This window comes from Macaca nemestrina, chromosome 5, assembly GCF_043159975.1.
Source record: "Macaca nemestrina isolate mMacNem1 chromosome 5, mMacNem.hap1, whole genome shotgun sequence".
Lineage (NCBI taxonomy): Eukaryota > Metazoa > Chordata > Mammalia > Primates > Cercopithecidae > Macaca > Macaca nemestrina.
Genome location: NC_092129.1, coordinates 125,838,635 through 125,856,006, shown reverse-complemented (window position 1 = coordinate 125,856,006; position 17,372 = coordinate 125,838,635). Strand labels below are relative to the sequence as shown.

General features: G+C 38.4%; 1 protein-coding gene and 1 non-coding gene across 18 annotated transcripts in view; one reads left to right on the top strand and one right to left on the bottom strand.

Annotated features, from left to right (window-relative positions):
- LOC105479539 (dystonin) overlaps positions 1-17,372 on the bottom strand; it is a 496,741-nt gene that overhangs the window by 473,432 nt on the left and 5,937 nt on the right. The window lies entirely within an intron of this gene.
- LOC112426293 (U6 spliceosomal RNA) lies at positions 13,904-14,013 on the top strand. The gene has a single exon (XR_003017570.1). It is a non-coding gene; the product is annotated as a U6 spliceosomal RNA (small nuclear RNA).

Genomic DNA, 17,372 nt, shown 5'->3' with positions numbered 1-17,372 from the left:
ATGTATTGTGGAGGGACCCAGTGGGAGATAATTTGAATCATGGGGGTGGTTTCCCCCAGACTGTTCCCATGGTAGTAAATAAGCCTCATGAGATCTGGTGGTTTTATCAGGGGTTTCCGCTTTTGCTTCTCTCACATTTTCTCTTACCACCAACATGTAAGAAGTGCCTTTTGCCTCCCGCCATGATTCTGAGGCCTCCTCAGTCATGCGGAACTTTATATCCAATTAAACCTCTTTTTCTTCCAGAAAAAGTCTTCCAAACCTGGTCTCAAATCTGTCTTTATCAGCAGAATGGAAGTGGATTAATAGAGGGGCATTTAAGGGAAGAGCAATTCCTTGACCAAGGTGTTCTGGGAAGCCACAGAACAGGCATGGGAGGAACAGGCAGTCGGGAGGCAAGGAAGGGTGGGAGAGAAGGAGGAGGGAAAACAGCAGAACTGAAGTTCAACTACTCTGTGTTTTCTCAAATATGCCTGATGACTCTAACTAGTTTACTCACTTAATTCCATTCCTATATACATCAAATATTTATCCAAAGTCAAATATTCAACAAATAGTAAGTGTCTATTCCATGCCAGATGCCACACAAGGCTATGGAAACAAGATAAAAATTACATACCACCTGCCTTGGTGCGTAAATCCCCATATCTGGTGCCCTCATAGATGGGGACTTAGATCCCCATATCCAAGTCCCAGAGTGAGATGGAGCAGGGACACTTCTTAGGGGTCTGTGGGTCCCAAGCATAGAAATAATGGAAAATCCTGATTTCCTTCAAGGGAATTTCCAGGCACCTAGCACTCCCTGAGAAATAAATGAGCAATTAGATAAGCAAGCAGGTATTAGTAGCTTAAAACAATATCTAAGGAAGTTAAAATAATAGGATGTTGGGTTCTCTATAGAAAGTAAAGATAAAATCTTAACATATGTTCCTGAGTTGTTTTTCAGAAACCCAGACCTCCACGAAACAGCATGTAGACCTCAGATAGGGGGAACTGAGAACAGATCTCTGACCACTTCTCTTTGCTGTAAATTTCTTCCTGATGGGCCTGAAAGAAGTCACACCACAAACCAGAGCTAACCATCTTCTACTGACCCAGATCTTAAACAAAGCTTCCCTTCCTTAACCAACAGCAAATCAGAAAATCTTTGAATCTACCTATGACCTGTCCCCACTTCAAGATATCCCACCCTTTGTAGGCCAAACCAATGTGTAACCTCCACATACTGATTTATGATTTTGTTTGTAACTTCTGCTTTCCTAAAACATAACCATGCCTTTAAGAACTTGACTTGCAAGCCATATAAGCTGCCCTATTCTCCTTGCTTGGCACCCTGCAAATAAATGCCCTCCTTTCTTCCACTGCAAACCTCAGTGTGGATGTTTGGCCTTACCGTGCCAGGTGAGCAGGCCCCAGTTAGTTCAGTTCGATAACAAGAAGGGAGAATGTCCATGAAGACTAAGGGAAGAATGTGAGATAAAGGAAGAAAACAATGTTTAATCCTCATTTTTAAGTAGAAATGGGAGTTTGCAACAACAAAAAAAGTAGAATAGAGGGATTCCAGCATGAGCAATGAAATGAAAACAGAATGGGGCAGGGAACCAAGCAGCTGGGTCTTGTTTGAGTTTAAGGTGTGCATTAGAGGTATGTGGGAGCTGATACCGAGAAAGTGTGTACTTACCCTGTAAGCAACAGGAAGCCATTAAGCAAAGAAAAGCCATTAAGCAAAAGGAGTGGAAGATCAGATCTGATTTTAGATAGCTTACTCTGCCAACAGTATCATAAAAAGTGAACTGAAACCGAAAGCCAAGGAAATCAGATAACAGGCTTTTTTTTGTAAGAGCCAATTCCTACCCTGTCTCTGGCTTAGGGGCTTTTACATTTGTCACTATTACATTTTGTTTTATTTTTTATTTATTTATTTATTTATTTATTTATTTATTTATTTATTTATTTATTTTTTAGAGATGGGGGTCTCACTATGTTGCTCAGGCTGGTCACAAACTCCTGGCTCCTAAAAATCTTCCAGCCTCAGCCTCCCGAGTAGAAAATTGTATTTAATCAGATGCTACTCATCTTTCCAGCTATTGCCTTCACCAGGTGACTGCAATTTATCCTCAAATAGGGGCACTTTTTAAGACGGAATGCTAAAACAACAGACATAAACTCAAATTCTCCCCCTCGTCAGCCCCCACCAAAGGGATAATAGAATCTGCCTATCACTGGGGGTTGTTAGCATAACACATACCTGACCCTCAAAAAAATGACAACTCTTGCTTTTCTACTTAGTTTTCTTTTTTTTAATTTGGAAAGCTAGCAATAATAAATTACTTTTTGTTATGGTCTGGACTTATAAATTCCAGCACACTGCCTGTAAATGCATTAGCTCAAGAAAGGGACAGTTTACTAATTTGTCAATCATCAGCCCACCAGTGCACTTTTATATATATATAAAATATATATATAATAGGTATTACATATATATATAGTGAAAGAGAGAAACACAGAGCGGGGAGAGAGAGAGAGAATGACATGGAGAGAGAGAATGAAGGCACACTAATGTCTCCATCACCAAAATGGAGAGATCATTGGTTTCGTGGACTATCTCAGATTGGCCACCCTGTGACATTAAGGATGCCTCTAGGTTGACCCTTCCATTAACTTCCAACTCTCAGTTTAACATGTACTCAGAAAACACAAAATAATTTTAATATCATTCTTAAAAAAAAATTCGGAAGCTATATATTCTTTAAAAAATATTGTGACATATTCCAAAGCCAAATACTGATGTCCACTAAAAGAGTTTACTAGTGTTTCTTTGAACAATATAGGTAACAAAGAGTTAACTGAATATATCTAAAAAGAAATTTCTTGTTAGCTTCATGGATGATTCCCATACTGTCACCCTATCAATTGGCAGTATCTCTGTTTTCCTAAGCTACACACACTACTTCAGCTTTAATTAAAAGGCCCGTTGCCATAGTTTCTCAGCGAACAGCTCAAGGCATGCTTGAGTCCATTATTTACTGAGGTTTCTAGAGAAACTGTAATATAGCAGTAGCCAGTCAAAATTTCCCAATTTTATCTCCCACCCAAAACATCTGATGATTCAGACATATAGCTAGGTAACCCAAATATTTTAAGAGAGTCTGAACAATTAAGATTGTATTTGGGATTCACTTTGGGATGCCCCGCAACCATTTTTAAAACAAGAGGCAGTCACGCTCTAGATCAGTCCGAAATGCTCACAACTGCCGCTGCCTGCTGCATGCCGCTCACTGCAGAGTGGGCAGTAGCAGGAATATACTTATTTAATGTTCTTTTAATGATTCTTCAAAGTTGGTCAGTTAGTAATTTAAAACTTGTTAATGGTCTACTGCTTAATTACTTCTTCATGTGAAATTTCTACTCTTTGTAAACTCATCAGTAAACATGAAGAGACACATATTGTTTTCTTTAAAATGTGCAAGTAGTTCTTTAATCTCAATCTATTTTATGTTCAGAAGTTGGAGGGAAATGCAGAAAATATAAAGAATAATGAGATTGCCAGGCACAGTGGCTCACGCCTGTAATCCTAGCACTTTAGGAGGCCGAAGCAGGCAGATCACGAGGTCAAGAGATCAAGACCATCCTGGCCAACATGGTGAAAACCCATCTCTACTAAAATACAAAAATTAGCTGGGCATGGTGGCATGTGCCTGTGTCCCAGCTACTCAGGAGGCTGAGGCAGGAGAATTGCTTGAACCCAGGAGGGAGAGGTTGCAGTGAGCTAAGATCATACCACTGCACTCCAGCCTGGTGACAGAACGAGACTCTGTCTCAAAAAAAGAAAAAAGAATAATGAGATGGGACCAAAATATAAGAAAAGAAACTTTTCCAAATGAAAAATCTATTGACGTTTGATTCCTAAAAAAATTTGTATAATGGTAAAATAAATGGAATCTTCAGTATTTCATGAGTTACATGTAGCAAAACACATCTCTACCAGCATCATCTTACCAACTGTCAAAATCCTACAAAATTTTCTAAAGGGTACATAATAAAGAGAAAAGCAACAGGCTTGAAATGGATGGAGGACAGACTAGTTAAAGTCAGTTTGTGTTCCCAATTACAATGAAGTAGAATAAGCACGTCTCTCATTGAATGTAGCTGAAAACTGAACAGAATGCATTGAGCAGCTACTTGAGGATTCTGAAACATAAACAGCAGCAGGCCAATTGAAGTAAAAAAGCCAAAATTCAGAGTATATGAAAACCAATGGTGAGTTTGCCATTTTTGACCTCCATTATTCCCCAGACTGAATGCAATGCAGCAGTGCAGCCTGAAACCCAGAAATGGGTACTGAGGTTCAGATACAGAGCTCCAGAAAAAGTGCCCTAATTCTGGGTAAAGAGGTAAGAAGGAGAATTCTTAAGACTCAGAGAAAGTACAGAAATCACTCATTTTTTTTTTTCTTTTCTCACAGCCCCTAAACAATATCAAAGGCAGGGCAAACTCCTATTCCTTTATGTTTGGTTTTTGTCTTGCTTCCTGGATGCAAGCATGGTCACAGAAGTGTGCAACAGGACAGGATAACAAAAGCCCCAACTTTTTGGCTAGACAAACAAAAAGGGAATCCGAAAGTACTATCAACCATACAGAATTAAAAGGAGCAAAAGAGAATACCATAAACAACTTTAGGCCAACAAACTAGATAACTTAGATGAAATGAACCATTTGTGGAAAGGCACAAATTACCAAAGTGACTCAAGAAGAAAAATAATCTGAAGAGGCACATAAAAAGTAAAGAATTTGAATTAACAACTTGAAAAGATCTTCCCACAGAGAAAATACCAGCCCCAGATGGGCTCACTGGTGAAACCTTTCAAATATTTTTAAAAAACTAATACCAGCAATTTACAAACTCAGAAAACAGAGAAAAACTCAAACTATACAAACTATATGTAAGAACCAAAACTAAATTGCCTTGGGAAAAAAGCAGCAGAAAACTTATTTTCTTATCTTGGATGAGGCAAACAATTCCTAGAAATGACACCAAAAGTATAATCCATAAAGAAAAATAATTGATAAATTGGACGTATTAAAATTTTTTAACTTTTGCACTTAAAAGACACCATTAAGTAAATGAAAAGACAAACCACAGACCATAAAAATACGCAAACTATGTATCTATTAAAGAATTTGTATCCAGAATGTATAAAGAACCCTTAAAATTCAATAAGAAAAAAAAATCAATTTTACAATGGACAAAAGATTTGAACATTTCACCAGAGAAGATATATGAATAGCTAAAAAGCATGTGAAAAGAGGCTCAACATCATTAGTCTTTAGGGAAATGCAAATCAAAACTCAGAGCTATCACTACATATCCAACAGAATAGCTATAGTAAAAAAGACAGACAGTAACAAATATTGCCAAGGATGTCAAGATACTGGACCCCACATACACTGCTGATGAGAATATTAAATTGTACAGACATTTAAAAAAAAAACTCAACAATTTCTTTAAAAATTAAACTTACCATACAACCTAGCAATTTTATTCCTAGGTTATCTGCCCAAGAGAAATGAAAATATATGTCCACATAATGGTTTTAAGCATATATTCATAGCAGTGCTATTTGTAATAGCTAATCATTAGGGAGAAATGCCAAAGTCCATCAACTGGTAAATGGATAAATCAAGTATGGTATATTCACAGAATGATATACTATTCAGCAATAAAAATGAACAAACTACCTGATACATACTACAACATGGACAAACCTCAAAAACATTAAGCTACATGAAAGAAGCCAGATGCGAAAGACTACATATGGTTCTACTTATATGCAATGTCCAGGAAAGGCGCTATCTATAGATACTGAAAGCAGCATGGAGTTAGGGATTGGAACAGAGATTGACTGCAAACAGGGATAAGAAATCTTTTGGGGATGATGAAAAATATTCTAAAATTAGAAATCAGAAATTAGAATATTCTAAAATTATAAATTTCTCTCTCTATATATATTTTTTTTTTAATTTTTTTTTTTGAGACAGATTCTTGCTCTGTTGCCTATGCTGGAATGCAATGGCATGATCATAGCTCACTGCAGCCTCAAACTCCTGGCTCAAGTGATCCTCCTTATCTCAGCTTCCCAAGTAACTGGAACAACAGGCACATACCACTATACCCAGCTAATTTTTTTTATTTTTTGTTTCACTATGTTGCCCAGACTGGTCTTGAACTCCTGTCCTCCAGCGACCCTCCGGTCTCAGCCTCCCGAAGCACTGAGATTACAAGCATGAGCCACAGCACCCAGTCTGAAATTTTTGAAAAACTAAGTTGGGCCTAAAAATGTCTGGTGGAAGTAATTTCCATACATATGAAAGCCAAGAAATTGGAAAAGACTGTCCACGGAAAAGAACAGAAAAAGCTTACCATGAGTACTTTAGGGATAGCAGACAGTAGCAAACCAAAAATAAATCAAAAGATTACCTATGGTAGATTGCACAAATGGCCACAATACTATGCAACTCCTCCTATCAGGACTCTTCTTCTCTACCCGCTATGACTTACTTTGGCCAAAACAATGTGTCACCAGAGGCACTGTACAAGCCCAGAGTCCAGACTTCAAGAGGCCTCATGCACTTCCACTCCTGCTGCTTTTGGAACCCAAATCTAACCACATGTGAACCAAGCAGGGTTGGCTTACTGGAAGAGGAGAGACCATGTAGTGGAAAACCATGAGTCAGCCAGAGCGCATCAAAAACACATGAGTGACTTCCAGCTGTGATGAGCCAAGCCTGACTCAGACCAGATCAAGTGCCCAACTGGGCACAGCCCAAATCACCAATCCATAGATTTGTGAGCTAAATGATTAATGTCTAAGTTACCAAGTTTTAAATGGTTTGTTACAAAGAAGCAGCTAATTGATACACTACAAAAGGGCAGTGATGACTGCAAGACAGCATAATGAATCAAATGGTTGAGTTTTGTGAAGTTGTCCAATAAGGATATGCCTCCCAGGCACAAGAATAGAAAAGGAGTCACCAAGTCTGGGAGTTGGCAAAGTCACTGTGGCAGGACTAATTAATTGCATGAGTGAAGTGAGAATAACAAAGTTTCTCAAAACTGTTGGTCCAAGGGTCTATAGTAAGCAGACTGCCAAGTGACGTTAAATAAGAAGGTAATGACAGGCTGACCCCCAAAGAAGATTTTGGTCCTGACGAAGGTAAGAAGGGAACTCATTAAGAGTTCACAATAAGGTACAGAAATAGAAGGGGGTATGACAGAGAAGGACATGTCAGAATTCAAGATCTTGGTATGAGAGTAGTTCTAAGGCATGATACAATATGCACAAGGAGGAAGGATGGCTGGATGAATGGATGGATAAGTGAATGAACAGATAGGTGGATAGATAAATAAAGAGCTATAGATAAACATAAATCAATAAGAAAAATTACTTACATAAAGATTAGAAAGTTTCCCTTATATCTAGGCTTTCCCTATACATTTTTTCTGTCCTTGTAAGTTGGTCAAGCCATTTTCACTGTTTTTGCATTTTGTTTTTATTTATTTTCTATATTTATTTTACTTTTATAGATGTCTATAGATCACTCTTCCAATAAACATTATATAAATAAGTAGCCGGGCATGGTGGTTCACACCTGTAATCCCAGCACTTTGGGAGGCCAAGGCGAGTGGATCACTTGAGGTCAGGAATTCAAGACCAGCCTGACCAACATGGTGAAACCCTGTTTCTACTAAAACTACAAAAAATTAGCCAGGTGTAGTGGCAGGCACCTGTAATCCCAGCTACTCAGGAGGCTCAGGCAGGAGAACTGCTTGAACCAGGGAGGTGGAGATTGCAGTGAGCCAAGATCGTGCCACTGCACTCCAGCCTGGGTGACAGAGCAAGACTCCATCTCAAAAAAAAAAAAAAAAAAAAAAAAAAAATATATATATATATATATATATGTCTAGCAGAAATGGAATTAAAACAATGTTTCAATCATACTATCAAAAATGCCATAGTCTTAAATATACTGTCAGGCAGTGTTTTATACACTCAAAATGACAGAAACTTCTTAAAGTAAAATAAATTCCACAATACCCCACATATATATATATACACACACACACACACACACAAGCACATATATACACACACATTTTTATGCAATATATTTTTATGCATATATATAATTATGTACATATATATTTCTTAACCAACTTCACTGAGATATAAGGTACATATAATAAACTGCACCCATCTAAAGCAGCAATTCTCAAAATGTGGTCCATAAACCTCTGGCGTCCACAAGACTCTTTTAGGAATCCACAAAGTAAAGAACTATTTTCATAATAATAAGCCATCTTAGTTTGACATTTTTGTATCAATGTTAATGTTATATTTTTCAAAAAAAATCCATTTAATCTAATTTGTCACTTCTGTGGGCATCAAGTTGTATAATATATTCTCTTATCCTTTTTTTTTTTTTTTCATATTATTTACTTTATTTTGAGACAGGGTCTCGCCATCACCCAGGGTGGAGTGCAGTGGCGCAATCACAGCTCACTACAACCCTGACCTCCTGGGCTCAAGAGATCCTCCCACCTCAGCCTCTGGAGTAACTGGGACTGCAGGCGCAAGCCACCATGCCCTGCTAATTTTTTTTTTTTTTTTTTAGAGAGTTGGGATCTCATTGTGTTGCCAAGACTGGTCTTGAACTCCTGGGCTCAAGTGATCCTCTCACCTCAGCCTCCCAAAATGCTGAGATTACAGGCATGAGCCACTGCAACCAGTTTTCTTACCCTTCTAATGTCTGTGGATTCCATAGTTATACCCACTCTTTCATTTGTCATATCAGTTATTTGATCAGTCTAGCTAGAAGTTTATAAACTTTGTTGATCTAAGAGTCTAATTTGGTTTTCTCTTCTCATTTATATCTGTGTTTGCTCTTACCTTTATTATGTCCTTTTTTCTACTTATTTTGTGTTTAATTTGCTTTTCCCCCCAACACCCCCCCCCCCAACTTCTTAAGGTTGAAGCTTTGCTAATTGATTTTAGATTTTCCTTCTTTTCTAAGATAAGCAGTTAAAGCTATATGTTTTCCTCTGAGCACTGCCTTGGCTGCACGTCACAATTTTGAGATACTGTGTTTTCATTATCATTTAGTTTAAAATATTTTAAAATTTCCTTTATGGTTTCCTTTTGATACATAAATTATTTAGAAGAATGTTATTTAATTTAAAAATATTCAAGATTTTCTTGGAGATATTACTGATTCCTATATAATCTATATTATTTCAATCCTTTAAATTAATGTTGACTTGTATTCTAACCCAGAATATAGTCTGTCTTCGTGAATGAGTCATGTGAGTATGGTGTTTCTTTACAAATATTTATTTATTCATTTTAAGACAGGGTCTCGCTCTGTCACCCAGGCTACAGTACAATGGTGCTATCATGGTTCACCACAACTTCGGCCACCTAGACTTAATCAATCATCCCACCTCAGCCTCCTGAGTAGTTGGGACTACAGGTGCATGCTGCTAAGCTTGGCTAATTTTTGTATTTTTGGAGAGACAGGGTTTTGTCATGTTGCCCAGGCTGATCTCAAACTCCTGGGCTCAAATGATCCTACTGCCTTGGCCTCCCGAAGTGTTAGGATTATAGGCATGAGCCACCGCACCTGGTCAATGAGTGTGGTGTTTCTAGAAGTATCGGTTAGGTCAAGATAGTTGGTAGAGTTGTTTAGATCTTTACCTACATTTTTACTGATTTTCTATGTGGATGTTCTATCAAATGCTGAAAGAGGTATGCTTCTAAACTCTGTTGATCACCAACTATGATTACAGCATTGTCTAATTCTGCCTTTACTTTTGAAATGTTTATGTCATACATTTTGAGGTTATGTTTACATTAGGTAGATACACATTTATGATGATGTCTTCCAGAATGATTGGTCCTTTCATCATTGTGGGACATCCCTCTTCGTCTCTGTTAATACCATTTACCTTGATTATCTATTTTAGCTAATATTAATATAGCCACTCTAATCTTATGATTATTCTTTGCATCATTTATATTTTTTCCATCCATTCACTTTCAGTCTGTGCCTTCATACTTAAACTGAATTTCTTGTAAATAGCATATAGTTAGGCCCTGCTATTTCTCGATTCTGGTCATCTATGTCTCATAATTGGAGTGTTTAGCCCATTAATATTTAATGTAATTATTGATATTGTTAGATTTACGTCTATTGTTTTATTATTTATTTTTAGTCTGTCTATTCTGGTTTTTCGTTCCTGTGTTCCCTATTTCTTGCCTTCCTCAGGTCATTTGGATATGTTTTAGAAGTTCTAGTTGGGTTTATCTCTTGGGTTTGCTTTTTTTACTTAGTTGCTCTGAGAGTTAAAATATGCATCCTTAACTTTTCATTCTACCTAAGTTAACATGCCACTTCATATAAAATGTAGAAACTTTGCAAATGTATAGGAATTTCATTACTCCTCTGCCATTCTTTACACTAAAGGTGTCAAACATCTATATGTTTTATACACCCCACAAGACAATGTTATAATTTGTGCTCTATATTTACTCTAATTTAATTTGCCATTTCTCACTTTTTTTAAAAAAAAAGATAGGGCCTTGCTCTGCTGCCCAGGCTAGAGTGCAGTGGCACGATAATGGCTCACTGTAGCCTCGAACTCCTAGGCTTAAGCAATCAGCCGCCTCAGCCTCCCAAGTAGGTAGGAATATAGAAGCACATCACCATGCCCGACAAATTTTTTAAATTATTTTTTTGTATAGACAAGGTCTTGCTATATTGTCCAGGCTGGTCTTGAATTCCTGAGCTCAAGCAATTCCCCTGCCTCCACCTCCCAAAGTGCTGGGATTACAGGCATGAGCTACCATACCCGGTCCAATATTTGCCATTTCTGATGCTCTTTATTCAAATATACCACCACATTTCTCAAAATTAGTTAAACAGGTTACCAAAGCACAGCATTTGGCTCTCATCTGGCATGAAGGCATAAATTATAAATAAAGAATTGCCTCAAATCTTTCCTTTTAAGCTTATGACAGTTAAAGCAATACCACTTGGCACTAATGTGACTGTAAGTAAAACACAAATTCAGGAACTGGAATTGGATGACAGTACTGGTTATAAGGTAAAATGGTTACAAAATAATTCAGAATTACTTTTAGATTATAAATTGAAATAAAAACATTAAATATCAAACTTTGATTTAAAACTCTCAAAGGATGAAAGTTCCTTCAATTAAAAAAAAAAAGGGATATTTTCAACTCATTTTCTTTCTTTTTTTTTTTTTTTTTTTCGGAGTTTCACTCTTGTTGCCCGGGCTGGAGTTCAATGGTATGACCTCAGCTCACCGTAACCTCCACCTTCCAGGCTCAAGCGATTCTCCCACCTCAGATCCCAAGTAGCTGGGATTACAGGGGCCCGCCACCACACCTGGCTAATTTTGTATTTTTAGTAGAGACGGGGTTTCTCTATGTTGGTCAGGCTGATCTCGAACTGCCAACCTCAGATGATCTGCCCTCCTCGGCCTCCCAAAGTGCTGGGATTACAGGCATGAGTCACCGCACCTGGCCAATTTCAACTCATTTTCTAAAGTGTCTGATTCTGTGTATCTGTGAACAAAACACAGGGTAAGACATAAGTAAGGTATAACTATATGTCTAAAATAAAATATGGGGCCAGACAGAGTGGCTCATTCATGTAATCCCAGCACTTTGGAAGACCAAGGCAGGTGGATCACCTGAGGTCAGGAGTTCTAGACCAACCTGGCCAACATGGTGAAATCTTGTCTCTACTAAAACTATAAAAATGGCCGGGCGCGGTGGCTCAAGCCTGTAATCCCAGCACTTTGGGAGGCCGAGGCGGGTGGATCACGAGGTCAGGAGATCGAGACCATCCTGGCTAACATGATGAAACCCCGTCTCTACTAAAAATACAAAAAACTAGCCGGGCGTGGTGGCGGGCGCCTGTAGTCCCAGCTACTCGGAGGCTGAGGCGGGAGAATGGCGTGAACCCGGGAGGTGGAGCTTGCAGTGAGCCGATATCGTGCCACTGCACTCCAGCCTGGGCGACAGAGCGAGACTCCGTCTCAAAAAAAAAAAAAAAAAACTATAAAAATTAGCCATGCATGGTGGTGAGCGCCTGAAATCCCAGCTACTCAGGCAGCTGAGGTAGGAGAATCACTTGAACCCAGGAGGCAGAGGTTGCAGTGAGCTGAGATCACACCACTGTACTCCAGCCTGGGCAACAGAGAGAGACCCTGTCTCAAATAAATTTAAAAAAAGATACAATATGAAAAGCATCTGTCTCTTTCCCCTTAAGGAAAAGAGGGATACCGGATATTTGGGGAAGTTGGCAAATTCATGAGAATTGAGAATGAAACTGACCTGTAGAAAACTTCAAATATTCATTCATTCATCCAACATTTACTGAGCTTCACTATGTGTCAGATTCTAAACTAAGAACTGGGGTTATAGACTGTCTTTAAGAGTCTCACAATAACAAAAAAAAAACAAACTAAATTGTTACTATGAGGCGGGAGTCATGAAAGTTTCCTTAAGGAGGTAACTTATGAACTGGACTTTCAAGAAAGAGCAAGAGTTACCCTTTTTTTGCTTGAGTATTTTTGTTTTTGTTGGAGGTGTATGAGAAAAGAGAGGAAAGAAATAGAAAGAGACTTTATTAGTTGGAAATAACATGGATAAAAACAATAATCCTAAAAGATCATGGTCCATTTGAAGAATTATAAGAAGTGTGGACAAATGGTAGACTCGACCTATCACAGGACATCAGTACAAGGAACCCTTTGACATTATACTAAGAATGAACTTTGTGATCTTGAAAGAAGTGGGGAGCTACTGAAGGATTTCAAGTAGGGGAGAAATATGCATTACCCAACTCTTTCTCCCTTGCCTACCTCTACTACAGATACTAAGAAAGATAAAACCTCACATCCCAAGCCTCCTTTATAGTGACAGATGGCCTGTGGCAGTTCTGGCCAGTGAAGGGTAAACAGAAATCTAACTGAAAAGTCTTCTGGCAAATATTCAGATTTTCTGATAAATAACCATGGCTGGCTCTGCCCGTTCCCCTCCTTCCTTCCTTGAATTTAGACACCATGTCTGTAACTGTGCCAACCATTCTCCAACCACAAGGGAATGACCAGATTATTCCAAATATACCGAAAATGACATGGTAGAACTGCTCAAGCAAAGCCTGTGGCCATCTCTAGCTTTCTTGTTACGAGAGAATAGAAATCCCTGTTTATTAATAAACCATTTTAAGTTGGGTTTTCTATTACCTAAATCTGAATGTCTTCATAAGTTATAGAAGTTTTAATAATTAATTTCTTTTCAAATGATCGTTATTAAGTTGGTATTGATGGGTTGGGGAAGGGGATGCAGAGAGACTTGTCCAGAGGTTTATGATAGGGCTTGAACCAAATAAACGGCAATGGGAATACAACGAAAGGCAGAGTCTAGACACATTTAAAAGAGAAGACAGATGGCGCAGGATGGATGAGGGTGCCGTCTATTCTATCTTCTATATTCCTAGTTTAAAAAACTGCAGGGATTTGGGGACTGGATGTGAGAATATTGCCATTCTCCAAAATAGGTACATAAGATGTGGTAAAGGACTGATGAGTTCAGTTTTGGACATGTTCAGTTTGAGATGCCAATGGGACATCTATGGGAAAATGAGGAAAAAGTAGGTGACTCTGAACCTAGAGATCAAAAGTGAGGTCTAAATTTGATAGATTTCAGAGTAACCATGATATGGGGGTAAACTAAAACAGTCAGTATGGTGAGATCCCACAAGTAAAATCTGAATAGGCAAAAATGAGGCCCAGCAAATCTATTGCCAGAAAGTAGTGCTCGGTTGGGCAGCACATATATTAAAATTGGAAAGATACAGAGATTAGCATGGCCCCTGCACAAGGATGAAACACTGAAACACAAATTTGTGAAGCATTCCATATTTAAAAATAAAAAAAGATAGAAGATTAGTAGCTGCCTAGAGTTAAAGGATTAAGGAGGGAGGGGAATAGGGAATAATTGCTAATGGGTATAGGTTTATTTTGGGGGTGATGAAAATGTTCTAAAATTAAATTGTGATGATGGTTGCACAACCTTGTGAATATACCAAAAACCACTTAATTATACACTTAAATGGATGAACTGTATGGTATGTAAATTATATCTCAATAAAGCTGTTTTCTTCTTTTAAGTAGGCCTAAGACAGGGAATGTCAAGTTATAAGTAGGAAGAGGATTCAGTGCAAAAACAGAGAAAGCCAGGGCCAGAAAGGGGCAGGGGATTTAGAGGGTGTTGTCTAGAAACCAGGAAGGAAATATCAAGAGGGAATCAGTGGCCAATAGTATTGAATACTGGATAGATCAACTAAATTAAAGACTAAAATAATCAATTTATCAATTTGGAAGTAATTGGTGAGCTAAGTGTGAGTTGTTCTAAATAGTAGCAGCAGAAGCCAGATTAAATTAAGTTGAGGAATAAATGAGAGGTGAGGAATAGAAGGTAACAAAGAAGCTTTTTCAGGAAACTTTTCTTGTCAAGAGAAGAGTTGGTGGCATAGGGAGGTTCTGGGCTGTTGCTATTATTTCCAATAGTAAGCACATGTGATGTTTATAGGTAAGGGAAAGGAGCCAGCAGAGAAGGAGCAATTGAGGATAAAGAAGGAGGGGATGACTAATAGAATATCCCCCAAGAGATGGGAAGAAAAGAATTCACAACATAAGCATAAGCATCAGTGTGGACAACAGATGAATTTTTCACTGGACTGGGAAGGAAGGCTAAGATGCCAGTTAGTTCTTAGGTGCAATAAGTTTAAGGAGCTATTACTTGATGCATTAATATTCTTTGTGAGTCAGGAGATAAAAGGTCACTGGCTGAAGGTGAGGGAGTAGGCTTGAGGACTTCAGAGGAGGGTAAACATTTAGGAATAATTATTAGGAGAGAAATTTTAAAGGAAGAAGTTGAAAAGTTGCTACATACATTTCAAATACTTTTAAAAACTTTAATGTATTTCAGTCAATAAAAAGGTCTTTTTACATAATGAATTACCTGCAAATTTATTATACTTCGTATTAAACTTTGTAATGACCACACTAAACACATGAGCAGGTTGCCATAAATCCCTGGAGAGATGGTGTCTGCAGTCAGAATATAACCCAATGATGCTGATCCTTGGACCTCAAAAACATGGTACCCTTCAAAAGCTCAGCCTCAGGGTCACCAGAAAGGCCCCCAACTGGCCATTTTCCAAGGCCCTCTGCAGCAGAGGCCATAACTCTTTGTTCTCCCTCAGTGAAAGAACAGTGATTGGGTTGTTTTGTTATAGTTGCTGGAAAATAAATCAAAAGGTGATTTTTTTGCTCCCTCTTTTTTTTTTCCCCTGAGACAGAATCTTGCTCTGTTGCCAGGCGAAAGTGCAGTGGCACTATCTTGGCTCACTGCAACCTCCACCTCCCAGGTTCGAATGATTCCCCTGCGTCAGCCTCCCGAGTAGCTAGGACTACAGGATGCACCACCATGCCCAGCTACTTTTTGTATTTTAGTAGAGACAGGGTTTCACCATGTTGACCAGGATGTTCTCCATCTCCTGACCTTGTGATCGGCCCGCCTCGGCCTCCCAAAATTCTGGGATTACAGGCGTGAGCCACTGTACCCAGCCTGCTTCTCTTAAGAGGACTCAGAGCAGGTGCCCTCCTAAAGTGTTCAAATAAAATAATGCTATGTCAAAGCCTTTTGTTAACTGTCATGTAGTATACACAAATCATTTCTATTGTAGCTGACACCTATGTATACTTCCAGCTCTATATTCCTTTACGTGATCTCAACAGTCCCTCTCTCTAACCATACTGGTGTACAACAAGCCCTGAAAACAGGCATGTGCTTTCCTAAATCTTGTCTATTCTCAAGCCCTTATACCAACCTGGGATTTTGCTCTCATTTTCTCTGAATCTACTCAGGTATAGTAGGCCCCACTTATCCACCACAGATCCATTCCAAGACCCCAGTGGATGCCTTAAACCATGAATAGTACTAAACCCTATACATACTATGTTTTTTTCCTATACATACATACCTATGATAAAGTGTTATTTAATTATGTAAATCTGATGCAACACATTGCCATCAATCAGAATATGTTTTCTATTCATGTCTTCCACCCACATATTTAATGTCTTTTCCATCTTAACTAAGCACTTATCATGCACTATGGCCATAACTTTTAGAGTTTAAAGTGTGACAGCAAAACTATCATGAATTTCTTTTTCCTTCTTCACAATTTCACAGATAGAGGATTCATTCTTGTGGCATATCTGAGAAGCTTCAGCATACGATTATTTTTTTCCTTTCCTTACTAAGTCAAGAAGTTTTACCTTTTCACTTTAAGGAAGCATTTTATGGCTTCTCTTTGGCATATCTGAATTGCCAGCATCACTACTCTTGCACTATGGGGCCATTATTAAGTAAAATAAGGGTGACTTGAACACAAGCGTGGCAATACAGTTGACAGTAAACCTGATAACTGAGATGGCCAGAGTATAAAGTATGGATTTGCTAGACAAAGGGATGATTCACATGTTGGGAAGGACAAAGTGGGATTGGAGAAGGGCAGCTCAGGGTTCCATCGTGCTACTGAGAATGGCACGCAATTTCAAACTCATGAATCATTTATTTCTGTAATTTTCCACTTAACATTTTCAGACAACAGTTGGCCACGGGTAACTGAAACCATGGAAAGCAAAACCACAAAGAGGGGACTACTGTACTTACCATACAACCTTCAGGCTTCAGCATAAATATCACTCCTCTTGGAAGGCTTCTCTAATCACTTGAGCTAGAAGCAACCATTTCACCAGAACTATTCCAACCATTTCTTTTCTATACATAATTTGTTACTTGGTATTTACCCTAATGATGTTTTTTTATTTACCTGCCTTAAGCACCTAGAAGACAGGAATCATGTTTTCATGGTGCCTTTACAGCATGACACTTTGTATGTAGTAGATACTTGGCCTATTACTTCTGGAAGGGGCTCAGAGATCATTCTCACATTACCAGTCAAAATACAAAAACCCAAGTCTCAACGACAAAAGAGACTTGACCAAGGTGACACAGTTAGTTCGTGGCAGAGCTAGAACCCAAAACCAGAATTTTGAACTCCTATTCTTATAATCCTTACATTATGCCAATAATTATTGTTATTACCCTAGTTCTATTTTGCCATCCAGATCTCAAAGAGAGTCATTCTTGAGCCTTAAGATTACATAAAGATGCAAACTTCTCTGGAAAATATTTTGTTTCAATTCTAAT